Source organism: Salmo salar, chromosome 10, assembly GCF_965601325.2.
Source record: "Salmo salar chromosome 10, fSalSal1, whole genome shotgun sequence".
In the NCBI taxonomy this organism is placed as follows: Eukaryota; Metazoa; Chordata; class Actinopteri; order Salmoniformes; family Salmonidae; genus Salmo; species Salmo salar.
Window position 1 is genome coordinate 62,261,396 of NC_138300.1, and position 20,020 is coordinate 62,281,415.

Here is a 20,020-nt window from a genome sequence, read left to right on the forward strand (position 1 = left end):
TACCTTTAATACTTAAGCATATTTAAAACAAACTACTTTTAGACTTTTACTGAAGTAGTATTTTACTGGGTGACTCACTTGACTCATTTTCTAATGACGGTATCTTTACTTTTACTCAAGTATGAGATGTTAGTACTTTTTCCACCACTGCTTTTGGCTGATCCATGGGTGGTTTCAGGTTGGTTGGAAAAGTTGGTGGGTGCTGTCGAGTCAGTGAAGGTAACCCGAAGTGGACTTTTGTGTTTCTTCAGATCAGAGGGATCAGGCGCTCTGTGCGATAGACCTGTATCTTGCTTTGTGCTTAAGGTACCATTGAAGGGAGTGATTTCTGGGGTAGCGTTAAGTGTGGAGGTGGAGCGATTTAAGTTGAAGATTCCTGGTATTGGTGATGCCTGCCGTTTGGTGTGACACAGACCCGGTGGGGAGAGTGGTGACAATCTTTTTTTTTAGCTTTGATTAAGAGTTTTTACCTGACAAAGTTATGTTAGGATATATGAGTTATGCTGTTAGTGCTTTTGTTTCTGAATCCACTGCTGTGTTATAGGTGTCACGTTTATGGGCATGTTGCAGCAGTGTGCAGGAGGGAGAATCCAAGATGTGGGAAGTGTGCAGGAGGACATGGGACAGAGGAATGTGTAGTTTCTGTAGGGGGGAAAAAATGGTGTATGTCAACTGTAGGGGTGCCTATGTTGCTGGGGATCGGAGGAGTCCAGTGCAGGAGAGGCAGGTTGAGGTGGCCAAGGTCAGAGTTGTGCAGAAGATGTCGTATGCTGAGGCAGGGAAGAAAAAAAAAAGCTTTAAATGTTGCATATAGATTGTGGCTTTCAAATGTAATTGTCTGCGTCATTTCCAATTGATTTCTATTTGCCATAAATATTTCAACTGTGCTGTTTGAAAAAAGTTTCTAAACTTTTCTATTCTCAGTTTTTACAGATTGTAAATGAAAATATATACTTTTAGCAAAAAATGTATTATTGATTGATTATGACTTTTCAAATCACCAGTAGTGCTATTTGCAGAATTAGCTCCAGGTAAATGTTGCAATTCTTCAGCCATTCCTAAACCTGCGACCAAAAACAAGCTACATACTGTATGAACAGCAGCAAAACAAATTATCTAATGATTCTCTATTCGCAGTAAAATCTGCAAAGTTGGGATGGTTGTATCCCCATACATATACACAGTACCAGTCAAAAGTATGGACACACCTACTCATTCCTGGGTTTCTTTATTTTTACTATTTTCTACATTTTAGAATAATAGTGAAGACAAACACTATTAAATAACACATATGGAATCATGTAGTAACCAAAAAGTGTTAAACAAATCTATATTTGAATCTCAAATATATTTTGATTTGTTTAACACTTTTTTGGTTACTACATGTGTCAGTGTGTTATTTCATTGTTTTGAAGTCTTCACTATTATTCTACAATGTATAAAATAGTAGAATTAAAGAAAAACCCTGGAATGAGTAAGTGTGTCCATACTTTTGACTGGTACTGTAGTTCGACAACTTCCACATCAGGTTTCAGTGATCTGAAAGTACGTTATACAAAAATAGCAAAAGACAAACGACTCCAAGTCGATCACAAATTTGAAAGACTACAGTATATGCAATAGTTGTTTATACAATTGCATTGTTTACCTCAGTCAACAGCTGTGGCTCCCATCCATATTCGGTGGAGACCTGGATGCTGTTGTATGTGCAAAGAGAATTACCTTCGCACAATCCCCGTCGGGCATTCTGGTTTTAGACTATATGTAACATAGTAAATGCAAATCCAGGACACTCAAATGAGTATGAAATGTTAGAGGGTTACTTAAGGCATAATCAAAAGTAGGGTGGTTGGTCGGGGCGGATAGGTTGCGTGTTCGAATCTCATCATGGACAACTTTAGTATTTTAGCTAATCAGGATCTTTGCAACTACTTTGCTAACCCTTTTACCGAACTCCTAACCCTTAGTCTAGCTAATGTAAGCCAAAACAAACTGGAACTAGTCAAATAAGTTTTGCGAACTCGTAACATATTATATGAATTGCAATTCATAACATACACTACATGACAAAATGTATATGGACACCTGCTCATCAAACACCACATTTCAAAATCATGAGCATTTATGGAGTTGATCCCCCCCTTTGCTGTAATAACAGCCTCCACTCTTCTGGGAAGGCCTTCCACTAGGATGTTGGAACATTACTGAGGGGACTTCTTCCATTCAGGCACAAGAGCATTCATGATGTTGGGCGATTAGGCCTGGCTCGCAGTCAGAGTTCTAATTCATCCCAAAGGTGTTCAATGGGGTTGAGGTGAGGGCTCTGTGCAGGCCAGTTCTTCCACACCAATCTCAAACCATTTCTGTATGGACCTTGCTTTGTACACAGGGGCATTGTCATGCTGAAACAGGAAAGGGCCTTTCCCAAACTGTTGCCACAAAATTGGGAGCACAGAAATGTCTGGAATGTCATTGTATGCTGTAGCATTGTTCAAACGTATACACAGACTGACACATTCTGGTGTCCAGTATTCTGGTTTTGCTGGAGAGGTGTGTGTGTGTCTAGCTACGCTACATGACCAATAGTATGTGGACACCTGCTTGTTGAACATCTCATTCCAAAATCATGGGCATTTATCAGGGCTTTGTACAGGCCAGTCAAGTTCTTCCACACCGATCTCTACAAACATTTCTGTATAGACCTTCCTTTATGTACGGGGGCATTGTCATGCTGAAACAGGAAAGGGCCTTCCTCAAATTGTTGCCACAAAGTTGGAAGCACAGAATTGCGTATGCTGTAGTGTTAAGGTTTCCCTTCACTGGAACTAAGGGGCCTAGCCTGAACCATGAAAAACAGCCCCAGACCATTATTCCGCCACTAAACTATACAGTTGGCACTATGCATTCGGGTAGGTAGCATTCTACTGGCATCTGCCAAACCCTTTTCCACTGCTTCAGAGTCCAATGGTGGCGAGCTTAACACCACTCCAGCCGACACTTGGCATTGCGCATGGTGATCTTAGGCTTGTGAGCGGCTGCTCGGCCATGGAAACCCATTTCATGAAGCTCCCGACGAACAGTTCTTGTGCTGATGTTGCTTCCAGAGGCAGTTTGGAACTACAGTGGAGGGAAAAAAGTATTTGATCCCCTGCTGATTTTGTACGTTTGCCCACTTACAAAGAAATGATCAGTCTAATTTTAATAGTAGGTTTATTTGAACAGTGAGAGACAGAATAACAAAAAAAATCCAGAAAAACGCATGTCAAATGTTTTAAAATTATTTGCATTTTAATGAGGGAAATAAGTATTTGACCCCTCTGCAAAACTTGACTTAGTACTTGGTGGCAAAACCCTTGTTGGCAATCAGAGGTCAGACGTTTCTTGTAGTTGGCCATCAGGTTTGCACACATCTCAGGAGGGATTTTGTCCCACTCCTCTTTGCAGATCTTCTCCAAGTCTTTAAGGTTGAGGCTGACGTTTGGCAACTCGAACCTTCAGCTCCCTCCACAGATTTTCTATGGGATTAAGGTCTGGAGACTGGCTAGGCCACTCCAGGACCATAATGTGCTTCTTCTTGAGCCACTCCTTTGTTGACTTGGCCGTGTGTTTTGGGTCATTGTCATGCTGGAATACGCATCCACGACCCTTTTTCAATGCCCTGGCTGAGGGAAGGAGGTTCTCACCCAAGATTTGACGGTACATGGCCCCGTCCATCGTCCCTTTGATGCGGTAAAGTTGTCCTGTCCCCTTAGCAGAAAAACACCCCAAAGCATAATGTTTCCACCTCCATGTTTGATGGTGGAGATGGTGTTCTTGGGGTCATAGGTGGCATTCCTCCTCCAAACACGGCGAGTTGAGTTGATGCCAAAGAGCTCCATTTTGGTCTCATCTGACCACAACACTTTCACCAGTTGTCCTCTGAGTCATTCAGATGTTCATTGGCAAACTTCAGACGGGCATGTATATGTATTCTTGAGCAGGGGGACCTTTGCGGGCGCTGCAGGATTTCAGTCCTTCACGGCGTAGTGTGTTACCAATTGTTTTCTTGGTGACTATGGTCCCAGCTGCCTTGAGATCATTGACAAGATCCTCCCGTGTAGTTCTGGGCTGATTCCTCACCGTTCTCGTGATCATTGCAACTCCACGAGGTGAGATCTTGCATGGAGCCCCAGGCCGAGGGAGAATGACAGTTCTTTTGTGTTTCTTCCATTTGCGAATAATCTGTCACCTTCTCACCAAGCTGCTTGGCGATGGTCTTGTAGCCCATTCCAGCCTTGTGTCGGTCTACAATCTTGTAAAATGCAAATAAATTTAACATTTTTGACATGCGTTTTTCTGGATATTTGTTGTTATTCTGTCTCTCACTGTTCAAATAAACATACCATTAAAATTATAGACTGATCCTTTCTTTATCAGTGGGCAAACGTACAAAAGCAGCAGGGGATCAAATAGTTTTCCCCCCACTGTAGTCCAGTGAATATGGCTGTGTTTGTGGTGCAAGTCTGAAAATTAGCAGCTGACATGAAGTGTTTAATTAATGCATGCGAGACAGGTTCCATATACAAGACAGGCAGAGATGGAGAAAAACAGAACAGTTTAATTACCCCTGTTATGGACACTTGCCAGCAATAAAAGCTTCCACGGCCTGTTCCTTGGACAGTGAACATCTGGCAATATCTACATTTGACCCCTTGATCAGCTCGCTCTCTGAAAGAAAACAAAAACAGGCATTGTGACGTTGAACAATAAGGTGGGAATAGAACGTTCGGAAGGCGAGTTGGTGCTCAATAGAACTAATTGGAGCTGGCAGGGTGAAAAAAAAAAAAGCATTAATAAGGCAGTTTTTTTCACGACTACGTCACAATAATATGGTCATATGAAAATATGGTCGAAATATGGTCATATGAAACTGGGCTCCACAGCCGAAGCAATGAACTAGTCATCAGAAAAAAGTTCAAGTTAATGTGTCCAGACCACCCACATGGATTTCAGAGCACTCATCTGAGTGTACCAGAGGGCAGAAAAATTACTATGAGCGCTTACACGGAACCCAAACCGGCTGTGCACGTGCACAAAAGTATTTTGTCCCCCCACAAACGCGATCACGACACGCAGGTTAAAATATCAAATCAAACTCTGAACCAATTACGAGCTTCAATGCCATACAACACTCCTTCCGTGGCCTCCAACTGCTCTTAAACACTAGTAAAACCAAATGCATGCTTTTCAACCGTTCGCTGCCGGCACCCGCCCGACTAGCATCACTCTGGACGGTTCTGACCTAGAATATGTGGACAACTACATACGTAGGTGTCTGGCTAGACTGTAACCTCTCCTTCCAGACTCATACCAAACCTAGAGTCGGCTTTCTATTTCGAAACAACCTCCTTCACTCACGCCGCCGAACTTACCATAGTAAAACTGACTATCCTACCAATCCTCGACGTCGGCGATGTCATCTGCAAAATAGCCTCCAACACTCTACTCAACAAACTGGATGCAGTCTATCAGTGCCATCCGTTTTGTTACCAAAGCCCCCTATACCACCCACCACTGCGACCTGTATGCTCTGGTCGGCTGGCCCTCGCTACATATGCGTTGCCAGACCCACTGGCTCCAGGTCATCTATAAGTCTATGCTAGGTAAAGCGCTGCTTTACCTCAGCACACTGGTCACGTTAACACCCGCCCGTAGCACGTGCTCCAGCAGGTATGTCACTGGTCTTCCCCAAAGCCAGCACCTCCTTTGGCTGCCTTTCCTTCCAGTTCTCTGGGAGGAAAGCCTTACATTTCCCTCACTACCTTTAAACATCAGCCATCTGAGCAGCTAACCGATCGCTGCACATAGTCCATCTGTAAATAGCCCACCCAATCTACCTACCTCATCACCATATTGTTTTTATTTACTTTTCTGCACACCAGTATCACTACTTGCACATCTGCTCATCTATCACTCGTGTTAATCTGCTAAATTGTAATTACTTTGCCCTATTTATTGCCTTACCTCCTCACGCCATTTGCACACACTGTATATAGACTCTTTTTTTCTTCTATTGTGTTGACTGTACGCTTGTTTATTCCATGTATCTGTTTGTGTTGCACTGCTTTGCTTTCTTGGCCAGGTCGCAGTTGTAAATGAGAACTTGTTCAACTAGCTTACCTGGTTAAATAAATACAATTTGGGGACAGGTTGAAAAGCATTAACACATGTATGGCAATTTAGCTAGCTAGCACTTTCTAGCTAATTTGTCCTATTTAGCTAGCTTGCTGTTGCTAGCTAATTTGTCCTGAGATATAAACATTGAGTTGTTATTTTACCTGAAATGCACAAGGTCCTCTACGCCGACAACTAACCCACACACACAAAACGGTCAACAGAATCGTTTCTAGTCCTCTCCTCCCAGGCTTTTTCATCTTTGAACATATGGTGATTGGCATCTAAACTTTCATAGTATTACTACACCGACCAGCAACACAGTTCGTCTTTCAATCACCCACGTGGGTATAACCAATGAGGAGATGACACGTGGGTACCTGCTTCTATAAACCAATCGGGAGAGGCAGGACTTGCAGCGTGATCTGCGTCAGAAATGGGAGTTCTATTTTAGCCCTTGGCAACGCAGCAATAATTGAATAACAGATTTCAAAATGTATTTAGCAATGCTGGCGAAGCGAGCGGTTTGGTTAGCCTATTAGTCACCAACGCTCTGGTTAACACAAACTGCCTTACCGGTTCTGCTAGGGTGAGTAAAATGGTCAGAGTGGTTTCATTTGTGTCTGGAAGTAGCTAGCCAACATTAGCTTGGGTGATTGACTGCTGTTGTAAGGCCAGAACAACAACAAAAAAAACCAAAAAACAGAATGTCCGGTGTGCGCTCCGAGAGCGAAACGGTCTGAATGGAGACATAATATTAAATAAAATCAATCCAATATACTAGTTATTCGAAAAAAAAGTTAGTCGCTGGTAATGCCAATAAAGAATACTACCAAATGCTTCTCAAAGTTGCCCTCTGGTGGTCAAACTAGCAAAAACAGAAGTGGCTGAGAATTAAATGACGTGCCACAAAATGTAGCAGGGTGTGCCGCAACTTTTAGAGGATCCCTGTACAGTTGACCGGGGTAGCTCTAGCAGGGAATTTTTTTTGCTGAATTGACTTGTTGGAATGTTCACATCCTATGACAGTGTCCCGGTGAAAGTCACTGAGCTCTTCAGTAAAGCCATTCTACTGCCAATTTGTGTCTATGGAGATGGCATGGCTGTGTGGTCGATTTTATACACCCGTCAGCAACAGGTGTGGCTGAAATAGCCAAATCCACTAATTTAAAGGGGTGTTCAAACTTCAACTGTATAGTGTACATGCATATAGCCAATTACATTTCAACTCAGTGTCAAAATTCCTGACATTTAAGCCTAGTAAAAATTCCCCATCTAAGGTCAGTTAGGATCACCACTTTATTTTAAGAAAGTGAAAGGTCAGAATAATAGTAGTGATTTATTTCAGCTTTAATTTCTTTCATCACATTCCCAGTGGGTCAGAAGTTTACATACACTCAATTAGGGTTCAGTAGCATTGCCTTTAAATGGTTTAACTTGGGTCAATCGTTTTGGGTAGCCTTCCACAATAAGTTGGGTGAATTTTGGCCCATTCCTCCTGACAGAGCTGGTGTAAACTGAGTCAGGTTTGTAGGCCTCCTTGTGTCACACATGCTTTTTCAGTTCTGCCCACACATTTATGGGATTGAGGTCAGGGCTTTGTGATGGCCACTCCAATACCTTGACTTTGTCTTTAAGCCATCTTGGGGTGATTGTCCATTTGGAAGACGATTTGTGACCAAGCTTTAACTTCCTGACTGAGGTCTTGAGATTTTGCGTCAATATATCCACATCATTTTCCTACCGCATGATGCCATCTATTTTGTGAAGTGCACCAGTCCCTCCTGCAGCAAAGCAACCCCACAACATTATCCTGCCACCACTCATGCTTCATGGTTGGGATGGTGTTCTTCAGCTTGCAAGCATCCCCCTTTTTCCTCCAAACATAATGATGGTCAAACAGTTCTATTTTTGTTTCAGACCAGAGGACATTTCTCCAAAAAGTACAATCTTTGTACCCATGTGCAGTTGCAAACCGGCATCTGACTTTAATGGTGGTTTTGGAGCAGTGGCTTCTTTATGCTGAGCAGCCTGTCAAGTTGTCGATATAGGACTCGTTTTACTGTGGATATAGATACTTTTGTACCCGTTTCCTCTAGCCTCTTCACAAGGTCCTTTGCTGTTGTTCTGGGATTGATTTGCACTTTTTGCAAAGTACGTTCATCTCTAGGAGACAGAACGTGTCTCCTTCCTGAGCGGTATGACGGCTGCGTGATCCCATGGCGTTTATGCTTGCGTACTATTGTTTGTACAGATGAACGTGGTACCTTCAGGCATTTGTAAATTGAGCCCAAGGATGAACCAGACTTGTGGAGGTCTAATTTTTTTTCTGAGGTCTTTGCTGATGTCTTTTGATGTTCCCATGATGTCAAGCAAAGAAGCATTGAGTTTGAAGGTAGGCCTTGAAATACAGCCACACCTCCAATTGACTCAAATGTCAATTAGCCTATCAGAAGCTTCTAAAGCCATGACATCATTTTCCAAGCCGTTTAAAGCCACAGTCAACTTAGTGTATGTAAACTTCTGACCCACTGGAATTGTGAAATAATCCATAAACAATTGTTGTAAAAATGACTTGTCATGCACAAAGTAGATGTCCTAACCGACTTGCCAAAACTATAGTTTGTGAACAAGAAATTTGTGGAGTGGTTGAAAAAAATTCACTCCAACCTAAGTGAATGTAAACGTCCAACTTGACTGTATATTCAAAATGGATGGACATCCACACAATATATACACCATATGAAACCTAACATCATACTAATTGGAGTCGCAGATTTAAATGTACTATGTTACGTTCACCTGAGTCCAGTTTGTGTTGGGGGATGAGGGGGGGGGGGTGGTGTTCTGTGAATAAAGACTAAACTCCACTGCTGCCCGCAAACATGGAGACCAAAGAGAAGGACGCCAGCAGCAAAGAAAACATGTGCTGGAATGTCCTCTGAATTCAGGTTTGTTATATTTTAACACTGTACAATGATTTTGGTTCATTTTGAAACCTGATTGCATATTAAAAGATAGGCCTACATTGTATTCATTGAGTGAATGTGTTTAGTATGTGATCCCTGCGTGGAGTAAACGCAACCTTGACGTTGCTTTTACCAAATGATCCACACAGGACCATTTATCTCCCAATCTATCATTTAGTACAGGTCTCCCTACCCTAGTCCTGACTAACTCTGCTGATGAGCTGAATGTAAGTATTTTGAGATCAGTTGTCCTTGTAGAGATGAAAGCCCCAGTGTCATTAGGCCCCATTAGTGTCAACTAATCCATTAGCTCAAGCCTCTTTCCCCTCCTACCACATACAAGACTGTCCCAAATGGCCCCATTCCCATAGGGCTCTGGTAAAAAGTAGTGCCATTTGGGAAGCAATTGATGGCTGGATGCAGTGTGCTTTGTCACACTGCAGTAGCCTATTGTGTTTGGGCCAGTAATCATCTTATCTGCTTTACCATTGTCCCACAGAGAAACCCCAGACTGCACCATCATCACCTCCATACCAATGCTGCCCCCTCAGGGGTCAGAAGACCAGCTGACCAAGGGCAAAGGGACATCAGGAGGAGCAGAATGCACAGACTCTCAGGCCACCATCCTGAGAGCAGAGACTGTGGGCCGATGCTAGTGGTCTTGCTTTACCCCAGCAACACCAATAGCGTCGCTCGTCTGCAGGCTTTTATTTTGTGATCAACATTGTGATTGTTTTTGCATACTTTGGACAGAGTTTTTACTCAGGGAATCGTCAATTAGCAGTGTGAAGGCTGAACTTCAGTGCTAGGGAGGGGGAATGAGGAACCACTAATTTATAGCCATATGATTTTTAGTCATGAATTAAATTAATAAATGTGAATTTGAAGTACATTTGTTTTTCATCTCAGTGTGCCTTAAACAGGATTAAAAAAATAAGTGTTTAATATAAACTTCTGGTTATGAAATTAGTTTAAACATTTGTTTAAAAAAGTACTTTTGAGTTGGTCAATGTAGAAGACTACATGGTTCACTGTAGTCCCTAAAATATCCTTCAGAGGATGCTATAGGACTACAGCACTGTTGGCATACAACAGCGTTACCATAGCACTGGCTTCCTGCCTGTTTAATTCACCCTGGGCAGGAAATGGTTGACCAGTCTGTCAACTCAATACACTCACAGGAGAGGCCTCTAAATCCTCCACAAATTGATTTCAGATTGTTCAGACCGACATGCCTGCTACAGTTACCCTGCCTAGCATTGATGGTTTGTTTAAATGTTTAACAGAGGATTTGGACAGGTTGTCTGCACCATTCCGACATGAGTTATCCACATGTAAATGGAATGTACTTCCCTTTATGCACATTCTGACCCTAAGCGTGAGAATAGCATGCTACCATAGTAGCAATATAAAAATTAAACACTACGTTGCCAAAGTATGTGACACCCCTTCAAATAAGTGGATTTGGCTATTTCAGCCACACCGTTGCTGACGGTGTATAAAATTGAGCACAGCCATGCAATCTCCATAGATAAACATTGGCAGTAGAATGGCCTTACTGAAGCGCTCAGTGACTTTCAACGTGGCACCGTCATAGGATGCAACCTTTCCAACAAGTCAGTTCATCAAATTTCTGCCCTGCTAGAACGGCCCAGGTCAACTGTAAGGGCTGTTGTTGTGACCCAAAAACGACTAGGAGCAACAACAGTTCAGCCACAGTGGTAGGCCACACAAGCTCACCAAACGGGACCGCCGAGTGCTGAAGTGTATAAAAATATCTGTCCTCGTTTGCGACACCAACTACCGAATTCTAAACTGTCCCTGGAAGAAGAAATGTCAGCACAAGAACTGTTCATTGGGAGCTTTATGAAATGTGTTTCCATGGCCGAGCAGCCATGGAATCACAAGCCTAAGATCAAGCGCAACGCCAAGCGTCAGCTGGAGTGGTGTAAAGCTCGCAGCCATTGGAAACGCATTTTCTGGAGTGAATCACGCTTCACCATCATGCAGTCTGACGGACTAATCTGGGTTTGAGTGTTCAAAGCTGTCATCAAGGCAAAGGATGGCTACTTTGAAGAATCTGAAATATATTTTGATTTGTTTAACCTTTTTTGGTTACTACATGATTTCAAATGTGTTACTTCATAGTTGATGTCGTCATTATTATTCTACAGTGTAGAAAATTGTAAAAAAATATCAACCCTTGAATGAGTAGGTGTCCAAACTTGCGACTGGTACTGTATGCCTAGCTACTTGAAACGGGTCTTCCGATTTATATGTTAAATATCAGTATTGACCATCAGTAGACCCATTTTATTTAATCAGGTAGGCCAGTTGAGAACAAGTTCTCATTTACCACTGCGACCTGGCCAAGATGAAGCAAAGCAGTGTGAGAAACAAACAGTTACACATGGGTTAAACAAATGTACAGTCAACACAATAGAAAAGTCTATATACAGTGTGTGCAAATTGCGTGAGGTGGTAAGGCAATAAATCAGCCATAGTAGCGAAGTAATTACAATTTAGCAAATTAACACTGGCGTGATAGATGTGCAAATAGAAATACTAGTGCAAAATAGTAAATAAAAACAGAATGGGGATGAGGTAGGTAGTTGGGCCATGTACAGCAATCGGTAAGCTGCTCAGATAGCTGGTGCTTAAAGTTAGTGAGGGAGATATGTCTCCAACTTCAGCGATTTTTGCAATTTGTTCCAGTCATTGGCAGCAGAGAACTGGAAGGAAAGGCAGCCAAAGCAGGTGTTGGCTTTGGGGGATGACCAGTGAGATATACCTGCTGGAGCACGTGCTATGGGTGGGTGTAGTTATGGTGGGAAGTGAGCTGATATAAGGCGGGGCTTTACCTAGCGAAGACACAGATGACCTGGAGCCAGTGGGTCTGGCGACAAATATGTAGCGAGGGCCAGCTGATGAGAGCAAACAGGTCGCAGTGGTGGGTGGTATATGGGGCTTTGATGAGAGCAAACAGGTCGCAGTGGTGGGTGGTATATGGGGCTTTGGTGACAGAACGGATGGCACTGTGATGGACTAAATCCAATTTGCTGAGTAGTGTTGGAGGCTATTTTGTAAATGACAATGCCGAGGATCGGTAGGATAGTCAGTTTTACGAGGGTATGTTTGGCAGCGAGAGTGAAGGAAGCCGATTCTAGATTTAATTTTGGATTGGAGATGCTTAATGTGAGTCTATAGTCTAGCCAGACACCTAGAATGTGGACAACTACAAATACCTAAGTCAGAACTGTCCAGAGTAGTGATGCTAGTCGGGCGGGTAGCGATCGGTTGAAAAGCATGCATTTATTTTACTAGCGTTTAAGAGCAGTTGGAGGCCACGGAAGGAGCGTTGTATGGCATTGAAGCTCGTCTGGAGGTTTGTTAGCACAGTGTCCAAAGGAGGGCCAGATGTATACAGAATGGTGTTGTCTGCGTAGAGATGGATCAGGTTATCACCCGCAGCAAAAGTGACATCGTTGATGTATACAGAGAAGAGAGTCGGCCCGAGAACTGAATCCTGTGGTACCCCCATAGAGACTGGCAGAGGTCCGGACAACAGGCCCTTCGATTTGACAACACTGAAGTAGTTGGTGAACCAGGCGAGGCAGTCATTTGAGAAACCAAGGGATCTCAGACGATACGAAAGAGAGGTTGAACTGACTGGTAATAGGATTTGCAACAGTAGGCCTAATAACCACACATATTCAGCTTCCAATTTACTGTTAGTATAGCCTACATTGTTACCTTAATTTGCTTCCTCTGTAAATGTTGTCACAGCTGTGTGATTGCTGAGGATCATTAGTAACTGTTGATAATATAAAAAAACAAGATGTAGGCTAATTAAATCGTTATGAGTTGAGCACAGACCAAGCCGGAACAGTTTGAAATACTTGGCACAGTTCCAGTGCAGGCAATAGACAAGGTTATAGGCTATTATAATTGTATGTACAATAATCTTCTAACATTACCATGGTTCAAATAACTGAATGTGGCAATATTCAGAACTAATCAAATCACCGTTTTCGTTCGTGTGTAAAGCCTCTCAAACATGTTTATGAGTCAAATACTTTCCTAACCAATGTACAAGATTTTTAAGCCTGATGGTGCTGAAACAGATAATTAAGCATATATTTAGAAGGCATTTTCTTGATATTCTAGTCTGTTGACCAAATTCAAACTAAAAGGTGCATCCTTTTTAAAGGAATGGCTTAAGATAAATGTGCTGAGTGGTTGAAGGACATTTATTCAGAGCATGTAGGGTAGCGACACACGCAGAAAACGTTACGTCAATGAGGTCAGTCTGAATACCAAATACTGAGAAGTGTGTAGGAAAGGCATACATTCCTAAGTCAGGATCAGGCCCCTTCTGAATTGAACATTTCCAAAATCCCCTTCAGTCATCACCCCGAAGTAGGGCTCAGAACCATAGGCCTCAATCTGAAGATTCTAATTATATTGTGATGTCACAAAGCCATCACTTCGGTTTAGGTGCCACAAGGGAGAGGTTATGTAGAAAACAGATTGAGCTGAACTTACCTTGACTTCTGTGATAATGATTGCCCAATTGAAGTGACTAATCATGAATATAAAAAACAAAATGGTAACAATGTGCACTGAGAGTCAGGACGCACGCACGCACGCACGCACGCACGCACGCACGCACGCACGCACGCACGCACGCACGCACGCACGGACTGACACAGGAACAGAAACAGTAACGCCTGGGGAAGGAACCAAAGGGAGTGACATATATAGGGAAGGTAATCAGGAAAGTGATGGAGTCCAGGTGAGTCTGATGACGCGCAGGTGCGCATAACGATGGTGACAGGTGTGCGCCATAATGAGCAGCCTGGTGACCAAGAGGCCGGAGAGGGAGCACACGTGACAATGTCAAAGATGTACTTTATTCTCACAGTTTGGACAAAAAGGAAAAGAATCTGTAACATTATATTTCTAGGACAGATACAGTGCCTATACAGTGTGCAAGATGAGGATAGCATGGATTGTTTCATTGAAATTGTTTACTTCATTTGGATTTAATCTGTTATTGTTTATTTATGAATGTATGAATCCATTGTTGTACTGTTGTAGATATTTCCCTCTGGAAAACTAGACCATGGCATTACTATACTGCAAGGATATAAGACTAGGGTTATGATCCAAAGACACATTGAATGCTCACACTATGTGAGATATGCTCTGACTGGATCTCTGGTCAAAAGTATGGATCTCAATCAGAAAATAATTGGTTACTTCAGCTGGGTGACCCAATAACTCCATATTAATAACAGAGCTCTACACTGATCCAGAGATTGAGTCTTAAATGGCACCGTATTCCTTATACTGTATATAGTGTGCGACATTCGTCAAAAATAATGCACTATATAGAGAATAGGGTGCCATTTGGGACACATTCTCAGAAACACTCCAGCTGTCCATCACTGGGAGGTAGGCTACACACGTTCCCTGAATGACGAGGCAACTGGCACCTAATACTAAACTGATGAAAAGAAGAGAGTGATGAAAAATGAAGAGTAGTAGTAATGGTTTAGGATATTATAGTACCTGAGAACTTTCTGCATACAAAAATGTTGTAAAAACGAGATGTTCACTTAAAAAATGTCAAGTACACCCACACATTAAAGGTCCAATGCAGCCGTTTTATCTCAATATCATACATTATTTCTGGGTAGCAATTAAGTACTTTACTGTGATTGTTTTAGATTAAAATGGTGGGGGAAAAAAAGCTTCTTAGCAAAATGCAATTTCTCAAGCAAGAATTGTAATAGAACTGTCTGGGAGTGGTCTGAGAGAGGGGCCTAATTGTAGGAGCCTAATGGGAGGGATGTGTAACCTGAAAACTAGCTGTTATTGGCAGAGAGGAGGGAAAACTCTCTTTGTTATTGGTCTTTTAACTTATACTGCCTATTGATGTCACCAGGCGGTTCAAAAACTCCACCCAGCCAAACAAGCTGTAATTTCAGGCAGTCTTTTCAAACAGCTCTTACACTAGCAGTGCATTATCATTTTTTCGTGTGGAATTATATATAAAACACAGGCAAATCCTGTTTTTGACTTAACTGTCCCTTTAATACTCAGTGAAATATTTGAGCTATTTTCACTGCAGGAATTATGAGCGCAATTGCTTGCACTGTCGCAAAAGGGCAGGTTTTTGATCAATCAATAAATTATAGTTGGGATGAGGGCTTGGCCCCTCACTGGCTTGATACTGCATGTCGTTGTCTCAAGTTCCGCAGGTTATTGATGGTTTCGGCTGGGGGCACCTCTCCCTCAACATGATCAAGACAAAGGAGATGATTGTGGACTGCAGAAAAAGGAGGGCCGAGCACGCCCCTATTCTCATCGATGGGGCGTGGGGAGCAGGTTGAGAGCTTTAAGTTCCTTGGTGTCCACATCACCTGTAACGCCCTGGCCATAGAGAGGGTTTTTTGTTCTCTATTTTTGGTTAGGCCAAGGTGTGACATGGGTGGGCGTTCTAGGTTTCTTTTTCTATGTTGGTGGTTTTCTTTGTTTCGGCCGTGTATGGCTCTCAATCAGGAACAGGTGTAGATCGTTGTTGCTGATTGAGAGTCATACATAGGCAGCCTGTTTTTCCTTTGGGGTTTGTGGGTGAATGCTTTCTGTTTAGTTGTAAGTACCTGACAGAACTGTCGGCTGTCATTTTTGTTTAATTTGTAAAGTGTTCATTTTTGCATAAAATTTCAAGATGAACACATCCTCCGCTGCACCTTGGTCTCATTCTGATGACGGCCGTTACAGATTCACCCACCAACAACGGACCAAGCAGCGGAGGAAGGAGCAGCACCAGGAGAGGAGCATTATGGACTCCTGGACTTGGGAGGAAATTTGGGATGGGGCAGGACCATGGGCTCTAGCTGGGGAGTATCGCCGCCCGCAGTGGGAGATCGAGGCAGCGAGAGCGGAGAGGCAATGGTATGAGGCAAGGGAGCGCAACAGGCACGAGAGGCAGCCCCCAAAATGTTTTTTGGGGGCGGCACACGGGGAGTGTGGCAGAGCCAGGATGGAATTCTGGGCCAACTCCCCGCGCTTACCGGAAGCAGCGTGGTACTGGTCAGGCACCGTGTTACGCGGTGAAGCGCACGGTGTCTCCAGTGCGCGCTCATAGCCCGGTGCGCTATAGGCCAGCCCCCCGCAAGTGCCATGCGAGTGTGGGCATCGAGCCAGGGCAGATTGTGCCAGCTCAGCGCGTCTGGTCTCCAGTGCGTCGTTTCGGTCCAGGCTATCCTGCACCGGCTCTGCGCACTGTGTCTCTGGGGCGCTGGGAGGGCTCAGTTCGTCCTATGCCGGTGCCGGGCAAGAGTGGGCATTCAGCCTGGAGTAGGGGTGGCAAGCCTACGCACCAGAACTCCAGTGCTCCCCCACAGCCCGGTCTATCCTGTGCCTCCTCCTCGGACCAGGCCTCCAGTGGGTCTCCCATCCTGGTTTATCCTGTGCCTCCTCCTCAGACCAGGCCTCCAGTGGGTCTCCCCATCCTGGTCTATCCTGTGCCGCCTCCTCGGACCAGGCCTCCAGTGGGTCTCCCCAGCCTGGTGAGTCCTGTGCCTGCGCCCAGAGCCAGGCCTCCTGCATGTCTCCCCAGCCCGGTGAGTCCTGTGCCTGCGCCCAGAGCCAGGCCTCCTGCATGTCTCCCCAGCCCGGTGAATCCTGGGCCAGAGCCGCCAGAGTCGCCCGCCTGTCCGGAGCCGCCAGGGTCGCCCGCCTGTCCGGAGCCGCCAGGGTCGCCCGCCTGTCCGGAGCCGCCAGGGTCGCCCGCCAGCCGGGCGCAGCCAGGGTCGGCCGCCAGTCCTCCGGCGCAGCCAGGGACGCCACCTAAGTGGGCTATGCCGAGGGTGGAGCGGGGTCCACGTCCCGCACCAGAGCCGCCGCTGTAGGAAGGCCCACCCGGACCCTCCCCTTTAGAGTCAGGTTTTGCGGCCGGAGTCCGCACCTTTGGGGGGGGGGGATACTGTAACGCCCTGGCCATAGAGAGGGTTTTTTGTTCTCTATTTTTGGTTAGGCCAGGGTGTGACATGGGTGGGCGTTCTAGGTTTCTTTTTCTATGTTGGTGGTTTTCTTTGTTTCGGCCGTGTATGGCTCTCAAACAGGAACAGGTGTAGATCGTTGTTGCTGATTGAGAGTCATACATAGGCAGCCTGTTTTTCCTTTGGGGTTTGTGGGTGAATGCTTTCTGTTTAGTTGTAAGTACCTGACGGAAGTGTCGGCTGTCATTTTTGTTTAATTTGTAAAGTGTTCATTTTTGCATTAAATTTCAAGATGAACACATCCTCCGCTGCACCTTGGTCTCATTCTGACGACGGCCGTTACATCACCAACAAACTATCATGGTCCAAACACACCAAGACAGTCGTTAAGAGGGCACGACAACACCTATTCCCCCTCAGGAGACTGAAAAGATTTGGCATGAGTCCTTAGATCCTCAAAAAGTTCTACAGCTGCACCATCGAGAGCATCCTGACTGGTTACATCACCGCCTGGTATGGCAACTGCTCGGCCTCCAACCATAAGGCACTACAGAGGGCAATGCGTATGGCGCAGTACATCACTGGGATCAAGCTTCCTGCCATCCAAGACCTCTATACCAAGCGGTGTTAAAAGAAGGCCCAAAAAAGTGCCAAGGACACCAGCCACTCTAGTCATAGACTGTTGTCTCTACTACCGCACTGCAAGTGGAACTGAAGTTCCAAGTCTAGGTCAAAAAGGCTTCTAAACAGCTTCTACCCCCAAGCCATAAGACTCCTGAACAGTTAATCAAATGGTTACCTGGACTATTTGTATTGCCCCCACTTGGCACATGTGACAAATACAATTTGATTTGATTTGAAATAGTATAAACTACAATAACAAGTTACAGCAAGAAAATAAATAAACGTGTTTGCTCAATATGATTAGAGTGTTGACAGTCAACACTGTTGTAATTGGCTTCAACGGCTATAGTTCTTCACATTTTGCACTTCTCCTCAAATAAAAGGGAAAGGGGGATACCTAGTCAGTTGTACAACTAAATGTGTCTTCTGCATTTAACCCAACCCATCTGAATCAGAGAGGTGCAGGGGGCTGCCATAATCGACATTTACGTATTCGGCGCCTGGGGAACAATGGGTTAACTGCCGTGCTCAGGGGCTTAGCAACAGATTTTTACCTTGTCAGCTTGGGGATTCGATCCAGAGCCCAACGCTCCAACCACTAGGCCACTAGGCTCCCGTAAATTGGTTTGTATGTGTGTGGCACATTCTCAATAAGCAAGATATAGCGTAGGCCAGGTATTCCCAAACTGGGGATATGCGCAATGCTGCCGGAGGTACGGCAAATAAAATAATAATAATTTTAATAATAATAAAATAAAATAAAAATAAACATTTCTTCACATTTTAAAAAACTGTCCATTTATATTTTCCAACGGGGCTATACATTTGAGTGTGTTTTTTTTCTCGCCTGAGTAGCTTCGTTTCACTGCCAAAAATAAAATGAAACCATGTTCAGCGAAATAACAACACAATACAGGTAGCCTAGTCAAATAATTAACATCCAATCACATGAACCATTTAGTGTTCAGCGAAATAACAACACAATGTCAAATACAGGTATCCTAGTCAAATAAATAACATCCAATCACATTAACCGTTACTCTCTTGCGGGAATTCCACTAATATGTAGCCAAACGTAGCTGCTGCTGATGTTGGTATCTGTACTGATGGCGCAAAAGCCATGACAGGGAGACATAGTGGAGTGGTAACGCACGTGCAAGCAGTTGCTCCCGACGCCACTTGGGTACACTGCAGCATCCACCGAGAGGCTCTTGCTGCCAAGGGACAGCCTGACAGCTTGAAAGATGTTTTGGACACTACTGTGAAAATGGTTAACTTTGTTAAAGCAAGGACCCTGAACTCTTGTGTATTTTCTACACTATGCAATGGGCAGCGACCATGTAACGCTTTTACAACATACAGAAAGAAGGGTGGTTATCAAGGGCTGGTTATCAAGGGCCAAAGTATTGACACGTTTTTTTTTAATTGAGAGACTTGAAGTTTAAAGTTTTCTTAACCTGTTGGGGCTAGGGGGCAGTATTTGCACGTCCGGATAAAAAACGTACCTGATTTAAACTGGTTACTACTCTTGCCCAGAAACGAGAATATGCATATAATTAGTAGATTTGGATAGAAAACACTCTAAAGTTTCTAAAACTGTTTTGAATGGTGTCTGTGAGTATAACAGAACTCATATGGCAGGCCAAAACCTGAGAAGATTTCATACAGGAAGTGCCCTGTCTGACAATATGTTATCCTTCTGTTGCATCTCTATCAAAAATACAGCATCTCTGCAGTAACGTGACATTTTCTAAGGCTTCCATTGGCTCTCAGAAGGCGCCAGAAAGTGGAATGAGATGTCTGCAGTCTCTGGGCGAAGTAGAGCAGCTCTCTTTGCTACTGGTCAGGCTGGGGACAGTGACACTGGAGATGCGCAGGTCACGAGAACTTGCCATGTTTTTCTTTCAGCCTTTGAATGAATACAACGTCGCCCGGTTGGAATATTATCGCTATTTTACGAGAAAAATCGCATAAAAATTGATTTTAAACAGCGTTTGACATGCTTCGAAGTACGGTAATGGAATATTTAGCATTTTTTTTGTCACGAAATGCGCTCGCGCGTCACCCTTCAGATAGTTACCTGAACGCATGAACAAAACGGCGGTATTTGGATATAACTATGGATTATTTGGAACCAAAACAACATTTGTTGTTGAAGTAGAAGTCCTGGGAGTGCATTCTGACGAAGAACAGCAAAGGTAATCCAATTTTTCTTATAGTAAATCTGTGTTTGGTGAGGGCCAAACTTGGTGGGTGTCAAAT